The sequence below is a fragment of the Olea europaea genome, chromosome 18 (genome assembly GCF_002742605.1).
Source record: "Olea europaea var. sylvestris chromosome 18, O_europaea_v1, whole genome shotgun sequence".
NCBI classification, from domain to species: domain Eukaryota; kingdom Viridiplantae; phylum Streptophyta; class Magnoliopsida; order Lamiales; family Oleaceae; genus Olea; species Olea europaea.
This window is the reverse complement of record NC_036254.1, coordinates 8,516,156-8,527,347: the sequence shown is the minus strand read 5'-3', so window position 1 is coordinate 8,527,347 and position 11,192 is coordinate 8,516,156.

The following is an 11,192-nucleotide window of genomic DNA, read 5'->3' as shown; positions in this document are numbered from 1 at the left end:
GAAATGAAATCATGATGCAGCCCCAATTTGAAATCACACAAATTTCAAACCCAATTTCACTGTCATTAAGCTTTACAAGAAACGAACTTATACCTTTGAAATGGGGGGAAAAAAATAAAATAAATAATTAACGAAAGAAAGGAAGAAAGGAAAAAAGGAAGCAATTTCTCCATCTGAAATCGTATTCAGTCCCAGTATTGCAAGCAGATATTTGTATAAATTAGCTTCATTTTTCTTTCATTTTCATATCCCAAAATGAAACCCACTTAAGAAATTATTGCTTCTGATAACCTCTGAGCATAGAGATTATGAGACAGTCCTTGATGTTTGTATTAGTTTTGGCTTCCAAAATCCCTTTTAATGGAGAAAGTAATAGACGAGATGGAATTTTTCGTAATGTTTGAGTGATTTAGAAGGATTTTGCATTAAAAAGAAATATCACAAGGTATTCAACAAAATAGACAAAGGTTATGGGGGTATTTTGATAATTACCCATAAAAAATTGTGGCATGTCTAGAGACTGAAGAGGGATGGCAACGGCAATGGTATTGAATTAAAATATTTTCATTCTTGCCTCTTTTATTTATTTACTAGTCTTTGTCCGTGCAATGCAAGGATTTGATTATTTTGAAGGTAATGTTAGCGTGTTAAATGTGTTGGATTATCGTAAAGTACATTTTGTCTTGTGCAATTGTAAAAAAAATAAAAATAAAAAAATAAATGGAACTTTAGCATGAAAATCCTCACAATGAACTAAGGAAGACAAAGTTCTCTAGCAAAACTACATTTCCTATCCACTACATCACATGAGAGTACCTCGAGGTCTCACCAAACTAAATTAGAGAAATTATTTCACACATGGTTGGAAATCAAACTTTGTCAACAGCATTTTCAAAACTTTCTCCCCAATTTAGGATTGGCTCTTAGATAAAATTGATGCAAATTGTTGAAAAGAAATGTCCAAGTGGAGAAGTCATCAAAAACAATGTTTCCAAATTCCCGTATTTTGAAAGAACTTAACAATGAATTAAAAGTTGAAGATTTTTTGGTATTGATCAAAGGACAAAACAACTCGTAAACAATGAATTTAGAAATTATAACATTACTAACAACAAATAGAAACTCACCGAAAATGTGGATGATTGTCCAGATGGAGAGGAATACTTGCTCCACCCATTTTTGCAATAACCGGGGCCATCTATGATAAAAATAAATTGGAAACGAATTGGTCAAATATGGTAAGTTAAATCTCAGATGGATTAAAGGATTTTTAAAATCATTTCACTGAAAGGAAAAAGAGCCGAGAACAAACTATAAAGAAGCAGCAAAAAAGAGGTAAAGGAAGGGTGAAATGTGTTTATGCCAATTTGTAGGGATAAAAAAAATAAAGGAAATCAAATTAGTAATAAAAATTTATAATATTCTTTTGTTTGATTGGGGTAGAAATTCGCATCATATTCTTTTGATGTCACTTAATATGGTAAATTGTACCTTGGAACTATTCATTTCAATGTTCGACCAACTATCTTCAACTCTCTTTCTCCAGGTAATGAATTGGCTATTGATTGGTGAAGAATTGCATTTGGAAAAACTATAAATCATGAAAGAAAAGATATTTAGAATTTTGAGTCATAGTATTATGATGAATGAAATTAGAATGGTTTGACAGAATTTAAGGCACGAGAAAATAATAGTATTACTATTTAAAAGGTTGGATAAAAAAAATGTAGAACACATTTGAATAAGATTTGATTCGTGGAAATGAACACAAGTAAGAATATGTGTCACTAACATCCAAAAATTTCATCCACAGAGACGCCATTGAAGTGCTTGTGAAATATTTTTTGTTAAATTCAAAAACTAATTGTGAAGATGAATAATTAGAATTTAGAAAATGAATAAGCTAATTATACATAGGAAAGTAAACTTGGGAAAAAAATTAATAATAATAATAAAAGAACAAGAATATTTAAGGATAAAAATATAAACAATTATTTGGTTACTATACGTACCATATGAAATGTTAGTAACTACAAGATTTGAAAAAGAATTTCTTCTCTAGGGAGTAAACTCATAAGAATCATAATATGTCTGAGAACTACACTTTTTGAACAAGATATAAAGTGAAAAGATCCCAAACTACTTGTATAAAAAATTATGTGAACATTAGAATTATGTACAGCGGAATGAAATAATACATAAAACATTAGATTAAGAGAAAGCTATTTGTAAAACAATAATTCACCGACATCATGAGATTCTCTGATAAAACTTTCATATTTTTTTTTTTCTAATTGTTTGTAAGTTATTCCATACAAATTTGATAGCTTTATCAATGACTTTGATTGTATAAATTCATAAAGTTTTTCAATAATAGACAAGAAAGCCAAGTTATAGCTCTGCGGATGTATGAAAGAAAAGATTTCATTGTAGACAACATTCTTAGTACATGTACTGTGTAAGTTTTCAATAGTTGATAGTTTCACCAAAACTTTTATATTTGTACTTGTTTTAGCTCTTGATAATGTTACATAAAGTTGACCATGACAAAAAAATGGATTCTGGAAGATACAAACCAACAAAATCAAGTGTTTAACCTTGTGATTTGTTTATTGTCATTGCAAAGCATGATCTAATTGAAAATTGAGTTCTTTTAAATGAAGTTGAGCTTCAATCTATCTTAAGAGGTATAAAAGGAATCCTCGGTAAGAAAATATATTTTCCACAATATTCACTAATTGTGATTTCATCAAAAATTACATTCTTCTCAAATTTTTGACAAGGCATGTCTCATTGCATAAGCCTTCAGAAAAGGATTAATATTTCTCAATAATATTACATGACAATTTACATTAAGATTCAATTCATGAGGTGGAGTACCATTTGGGGTTAAATTATTCAAAAAATCTTCCTGTAAGCTCTGTTATGATTTCTCAATTGTTTCATCGAAAGCTAAAATATGTGAAAATTTGACCTGAAATTTGTTCGAGTAAAATTCTATTAATATGATCAACATATTCATTTGTAGACGTAAGAATAACTCAAATTTGCCATCATATGTAAATTATTAGCATATGCTTCAACATTTGGAAAAACATGATTTATCAATTTTTTAGAGATTGAATTTCATCCTCAAATGGTAGAATGTTACTCTCTGGAAGCTTAATGTAGTTACAAGTATGTTTTTCTTCCATTACATCTCCAATTCTATGTAAATAATCACAAAATGTGAGATCCAACTTAGCCCTCATGTTCTAATTCAATGTTAGATGTATAAACAAAGGCCATAGGTCAGAGAAGACTAAGCTAGCTTTCATTATATCTTCTTTTTTTCCTTTCGGTACAATTGGTAAAACTTGTCGAAAATCTTCTCCAAGAACAACCACTTTCCTGTTGAAAGGCAAATTACAGTAGGTAATATCTCTGAATATTTTATCTACAGCTTCAACAGAAGAACGATTTACCATGGGTGCTCATCCCAAATTATTAACTTACACATTCTGAGTAAAGTTCCTAAAGCTGATTGCTTGCTAATGGAGCAACTTACTTCACCATATGTATCTGAAGGAAATTTAAATTTTGAATGAGTTGTTCGACCTCCAGGTAATAGAGATGTAGATACTCTAGAAGATGCAGCTGTTAAAGCAATCAAATTTTGAGACCTCACGATAGCAAGAAGTGCTTTGTATAAAAAAGTTTTACCTATGCTACGTGGACCATTAATAAAGAAAGCATCACTTGATTCTGATTTAACTTTTTCCATAATCGCATCATATGCAAACTGTTGTTATTTAAACTCGCTGCACAAGCATAGTCTCATTTGATATCCAAATTGGTCGTCTACTCTATTACCATTCTTCTTTCTCAACCTTTCATCCTCATCTATATAGACACTGAATGGAACTATTCCATAATCATTTATGTTTTTACCCAATGATTATAGAAGACTACCAATATCTTGTAGAGCATGTACTTTTAGTGATTTCTGTAGGTATATTTTCATGTAGATAGTCATCTATCATATAAGCGTTAAATTTATCTCACAGTAGTTTTGGATGATTAGGATTGCAAAGCGTAAGTCGTGTAGTAAATAGTCGTCTTAAAGAAGTTGGCATTTCGTAAACAATAGCTCCTAATAAACATTTTTCACAATGGTTATCTCTACTTAATGAACCATGTAGAAGTGAAGCCTCTCTATAAGTTGTAACCAGTTACCCATTTGAAGTTCATAAATCAAGCAATGATGTTGGCCATCGAATATAATTAAGAAGAATGCGAAGAAAATAGCGTTATCCTTTAAAAGGATTTGCTTTGACAATTCGTCTTATAATAATTTGCTTCTTTTTTGGAGTCCAAATTTTTGTATTAGTATTCCAAACAAAATGTGTAGGAAAATCTTGATAGAACAATGTTCGAGCAAATTCATTTGTTTGATTCATTCGAAAGAATTCTGTCAACATTGTTCTCTTCGTATTTTCGTTCTCAATGATAGTAGATAAATTATTATAACTATTCTATATCACTTGTTGGTGATTTTCAATATGAAGCTGTGAAAAATAAACAATAAGACAAATTTCTGACAACTTGAAAGAAAAAAATTCTCTACATAGCTTTAGGTGAATAAATCCATCTAGCAGATTGATAAGCAGAAATTTCATCAATTTTTTTCTTTGCTTCATTTGTGCCAATTGTGAAATTAATACAATCGTATATATATATTTGTACAAATATTTTATAGTTTTAATATAAGATCATACTTCTGTATTAATGTGATAGTCAAATTTCGCACTTAAGTAAGTATTATATGGTATAACCCAGCGATTGTCTAGCATTTGACCTCTAACTTTAATAAATATGCTATTATTGCTATGCTTATACAACGAATATGAGTTATTACCAAATGTAGTCATATTACAATAATCCCTATGGTATTTTCTTTTACAACCTTTATTTGCCTCATGCATACATTTTTAGGATTAAGATTTCCACAAGGACCATGCATAATATATTTAACAATAATAGAATGAAGATGGGGGGTATATATTTTTGTCAGGAATTTCAGAACATAATATCATATCGACCTGTTCAGCACAACAAATTTTATGGTCAGATTTGAAAATCAATAATAGATGTGCATGAGGGAGCCCTTGTTTTTGAAATTCAATTGTATACACATTGCATTAATAGGGCCTAAGATGTTTTTCTTGTATAAATCATTTTTTAACTCTTCTAATTTTGCTTGAAATATACGTGCAATTGAATCTGGTTGATTTTCAACTTCATCATTATACTTTAATTCTTGCTTAATCTATAGTCAATTTGGATTACATGTCATAGTAAAAAACATGTCTGGTTTCCATAACACTACATAATCGACATCACATCTATGCATCTTCTTAACAAGTCTCTAGGCCCACATGTAAATGATTGTGGTAGGACAAATTTTCTTCCAACTTTGTATCCTCTCGTTTCTCCATTTTTCAACACTATATACAATACCTTGATATAGTTCAACACAGATTTATTTTTGGTTATTACAAAAATAGTCTAAACTAGCAGTTTCAATCTTAACATACATATCCACAACAAACTGTTGAAATAATCTATCACTGTAAAGCAATAAAGACTATAAAGAATAGTATTCTCGGCAAGAGACCTGAGACCATTTCTTTATTCCATTAAGCATTGCTTGTCGAAAAAGGTCAATATTATATATTCATTTATCAATTTACTTTGTAGAAAGTAAAACTATAAAGAAAATATATACATAAACCTTCATTCTCTTTTTCAATAATTTCAGATGCGGAAGTTACAGTGCTCCATCTAAGTCAGATAGATGTTGAAACTGGAAATATTTGTTGTTGCATATCTTAATGCCTTCATGCCATCCAGATTCTCAATATGGAAAAAGCAAAGGATATTGTAAAGGATCATAACAACATAGTAGTAATGAACCTTATGTGAATCATTAGAATGACTGTAAATAGTAATGTCTTGAGCACGAATATTTGCATTTTTATCATCTTCGATCCATATAGCAACAACTTGAGACGCCGTTGGAGTATTAAAAACTCTTTGATCAAATTTTGGATCGCATCTTATTTGTATTCAATGATCGTGCAAACTTGCCATATTACTTAAAGACCTAAAAAATCTACCATATGGATTTATTTAAGGATTTAATCAAAGTAGATTGAACAAAATTCTCTGAAATTTTCATACGATTCTCAAATTCGTTATCTGTATCATAAAAATATAATTGCATATAAAAAAACTTATTATTTTTTGGCATAAGTTGATTTATGTAATGATATACTTGATCTTGAATCCTAAATGTGTAGATACCTCTGTATGATTTAATAAGTTCTTTGTCATACCTTACACCAAATGAAGTGAATGCAAAATGATTATTATATCACCGACAATTTTTTTGTAATTCCATACATGTAGGTTCTTTAAAAGTAAATAAATAATATAGTTCGATTGCGGATCAAACACAGAGAGTTTAACTTTCTTATTAGAACAACAAAAACCTTTACTTTCTCTATAAATTTTTTTTGCACCACTATCTTTACAATATGTACATGTTCGCAATACATATGCAATACATGGTACATTTAATTGGTTAGAACTTTTTTGTAATTCGGTATTGCATATGTTCAATGCTTCATTATTGGAAGCAGAAAGCTTAGAATGATGATGGTATGTTGTAGGTTCATATACATGGACAACATGAGAATTATTATTTGTAGATAACATAGGTTGAATTACTCTTTTACGATGATTAATGAATCCAGTTTCAGTTTGATGTTGTCGATCTCTTCGCCTTTGATTTCTTTGTTGACGAATTAATGCATCATGTACTTTTAGAAGTAGTTTGAGCGCTACACAAACGGGACTCTCGATGAACACATGGTTTCATTATGTCAATCAATAAAGGAAGAAAAATTGTCAAGTAGTTAAAGCTGAAAGTAAGCAACAACAACTACATGAAGAAAAAGAAAAATTATTACCATATATGTTACGTCATACATAATTTAAATATGAATACTAGAGTAGAAGAATCCATACACAAGATAGTGAAAAATATGATTAAATGTCGACAACAGGTAAAATTTTTAGAACAAATATAATATGGAGTGTATTTTTTTGTAAAATATATAACAACACAGACAACAGAATTCCATAAAAGAAAATTTGTTGGAAAAAATCATTCAAATTACCAATATTTGAAAGGTTCTTAATTTTTAACCAAAAGTAATTGGAAAACAATGAAATAAAAAATAACATTGCACATTACCTACCAATAGGGGTGGCAAATGGACCGAGCTGTACGTCGGCTCGCCCACTTGACTCGAGAAAATGGGGCTCGTGGGCGGCTCGAGCTCGTAAAAACATGGGCTCGAGCGTGAGCCGAGCCCGCTCGGCTTGCAAAGGAAACGAGCCGCTCGCGTCTCGTGGGCTCATGTTAAAAAGTGACTGTTTTCGATCACTTTTGTTCAGTGACCGTTTCGGTCCCTGAATTTTTTTTATATATAAAATTATGACCGTTAACAGTCACTAAATTTTTTCATTGGCCGTTTCGGTCCTTTAACTTATTTTTTTTCTTCTTCTATAAATAGTGGCATTTAACCACTATTTTTTCTACAATTCACTCTCAACTTTCAATTCTCTTTCTCTCAACTCTTTTGTGTTATGTTGATAGTTATGCAATTTTTATATACAATTTATACAATATCCAATTCTCATTTCTCAGTTCTCACTATATTTATTGAAATTTCATCCAATTTTCATTTTTCACTACATCTATACAATTATTCTTTTACTCGTTATTACTTATTACAATTAAACAAATGGATCCACGCACATTTGTCGAAAACTTGTTCGGTGTGGGAGGAAACGAATCGCCTATGACACTGCAAAGTCAATTTCGAAATCAATTTGAAGGTCTAAATGACACACCCCTACCTGAAGATATTCCAGATTTGGATCTTCATCATCATGTAAGCGGCAGTCCAAATTATCCAATTAATTTGGATGATGTTGACATTCTCGAAGCGGAACACGATCAGGAAGAAGAGGCTGAATTAAACATTCCTGATGCGAGGGGAAAGTGAAAGGGGAAAAAACAATCAAAATGTTAGGATCACTTTAAGTTGATTCCAATGAGAAAAATTGTCAATAGAGTCCCAGAATCTAAAGCAGTATGTAAATACTGCCAACAAAGATTGACATGGCAAAGAGGAATTGGTACCATCCATCTCAACTTCCATTACAAAGTATGTGTGACCAAAAACGGACTTATTCCAGGCTATCAAACACAATTGCAATTTGGCAGTCCAGACGCCAGTGGTTCTGCTGCACCCCTATCCACATGGGTGTATTCGGAGGAGAGAGCTTGAATCGGAATGGTAAAGCTTGTTGTTGGTCCTGAGTTGCTTTTGGCATTAATTGACAACCAACACTACGTCTCGTATGTGAAAGAATATCTACGGCCAAGGTACGTTGGGGTAAGTCGAAACACTCTTCATTCCGATACAATATAATATTTTACTGAAACAAAGTAACAATTAATTATGGATTTGCAAAAATATGGGGGTGTCATATCTTTAATTTCGGATATATGGGAAATGATTAATAAAAGAGCATATATAGCTGCAACTGTACATTATATAGACCCACTTTGATGCATACATAAAAAAATTATTGCTTTTAGAATTATTGAGTTTCCTCACAACGCTAATAATATATTTAATGCTATTATTAGTATTGTTAGAGAATATCATTGCAAAAGTAAAATTCGTTCATTTACCTTCGATAATGCTAGTGTTAATAAAGTAGTTGCCGATAAATTGCATAGAGTATTGTAACCTGATTTTGGTGGGTATTTGTTTCATATTTGTTGTGTATGTCATATTTTGAATTTAATTGTCCAAAATGGTTTAAAACATATAAAGGATGAATTTCAAAATATTAGGAACGCACTATTATATATCACAATCTCCCCAAGTAGAAAACAAGCATTTGAGGATTACTGTGCCGAAATAGGAGTGCAAAATGCTAAAATATTTGTTAGCGATGTAGGTCATATGTGAAACTCTACTTACTTGTTATTAAAGTCATGTGAAGATTTTGAACATTTAATAACTGACTTTTATAACAATAGACATGTTAGAAGTGACGACGATGGTATGTTCACTGAACGTGATTGGCAAATAGCTTTGAAAATTAAAAGATTTTTGACATCTTTTTATGAAATCACTAAGATTTTATCGGGCATTTACTATCCCACCAGCTGTATGGTGTTTGAACGTTTTTATATAATTGTAAGAATATTTCATAAATACAAAAATGACCCTGGTTTTAGTGAAATTATAATTGATATGGAATTAAAATTTAAAAAATATTGGAAAGACTTGCCTATGTTATTTCCTTTAGAATGCGTGATGGACCCCGATATAATTTATCGGGAACTAAATATATAATTGATCAAATTTCGAACGCCTTAACGTTTGATACACTTATCACATATAGAAATTTAGAGCAAACATTATGTGAAATGTATGAATTATATGAGAACCAAATGAGTATCAATATTAGTGGGGTACCATCTGCACCTACTCCTTCCGCTAATATTGAAGAAGAAGATGCGAAAATATTTAATTTATTTCAAGGCATTAATTCATATAGATATGATTCATATGCAATGTGTCCATCTACTACCACTACCATGTTGTCACCATCTGTATCTCAGTCTTATCAAACATCTACGGGCTCAAGCCATAATGCATTGCCTACTGAATTAATTGATTATTTCAACCACAATATTCCAATAGATAAAACAATTAAAAAAAGTTCAGACGAAGTAATTGAATTCTGGCGAAGGTATGAACGATGTTGGCCAGCCATATCTATGATTGCAAAAGATCTGTTGACACCTCTAGTTAGCACTGTTGCTTCGGAGTCTGCTTTTAGTGCAGATAAAAGAGTTTTGAGAGAGATCAGGAGCTGACTGATAGAAGATATTTTAGAAGCGTTTATGTGCGTTAAGGATTGGCAGGACGCTCATTTTCGACTACAAGATAAATATGTCGAAATTGCATGTCGTCAAGTAAGTGATATTTGATTTAATTATATTGATGAAACTTTTCTTTTCTTATCGTTATTTTAATTTTCTTTAAAAAATTGTACACGCTACAAAAAATTGTTTGTGTACAATTTTTGCCTACTGAAAATTTAATTAGCTGGTCCCAAACTCGGATAAAGGAGGAAGGTTTATATTTGATCTATTTTAAAAATAAAAATAAAAAAATAAAGATTTCATTTTTATTTTTTTCTATCTCTTTTAGTTAAAAAAAAAAAAAGAAATTTTTTTTCTTTCCACCAATTTAGTTAAATTTTTGTTAATACTTGGTACTATTACTACTATATATCTACATTTTAAATTCTTTTCTTGAACAACGCTGTGCGTACCTTTGCATATAATTTTTGAAATAAATTCCTTTTGAAAATTGAAAGGGCAATCAAATGATTGCCCTTTCAATTGTCAAAAGTTTTTCACTTCAAAGATTATATATAATCTTCGAAGTGAAAGACTTCTATATAATTTTCGAAGTGAAGACTTCTGACAATTAAAAGGCATTCGATTACCCTTTCAATTTTTAGAAGGGATTTACTTCGAAAATTATATGCAAGGAGACGCGCAGCGTTGCTTGAAAAAATAATTTTTAATACCGTTTTAAAATTTCTCTAAAAAACTGTACACGAACAAACAAACAAAAAACACAATTTTTAACTCCGCCTACTCTAAATTTAAGTAGCCAGTCCCAAACCCGGATAAAGGAGAAGGGTTTAAATTTTTTACCTAGTTTTTTATATATATAAATTTTTTATATAAAAAATTCACGATTTAAAAATTAAAATTACTTTTTTATTTTCCAATTTACCTATTTGTTTTCCAAAAAAAAAGAAAAAAAAAGAAAAACAACGTCTACTAGCGAGCCGGGCTCGGCTCTGCCCACGAGCCGCCACGAGTTGCGAGCTCGTGGGCCGAGCAGAGCTCGCCCATTTTTGGACGAGCCGAGCTCGTGCTTTCACGGGCCGAGCCGACATCCCTACCTTCCAACAAGAAGAGAAGAAACTGGATTTTAGATATAATGTAATCTAAGCTGGTACCCGAGAAAATGAATAGA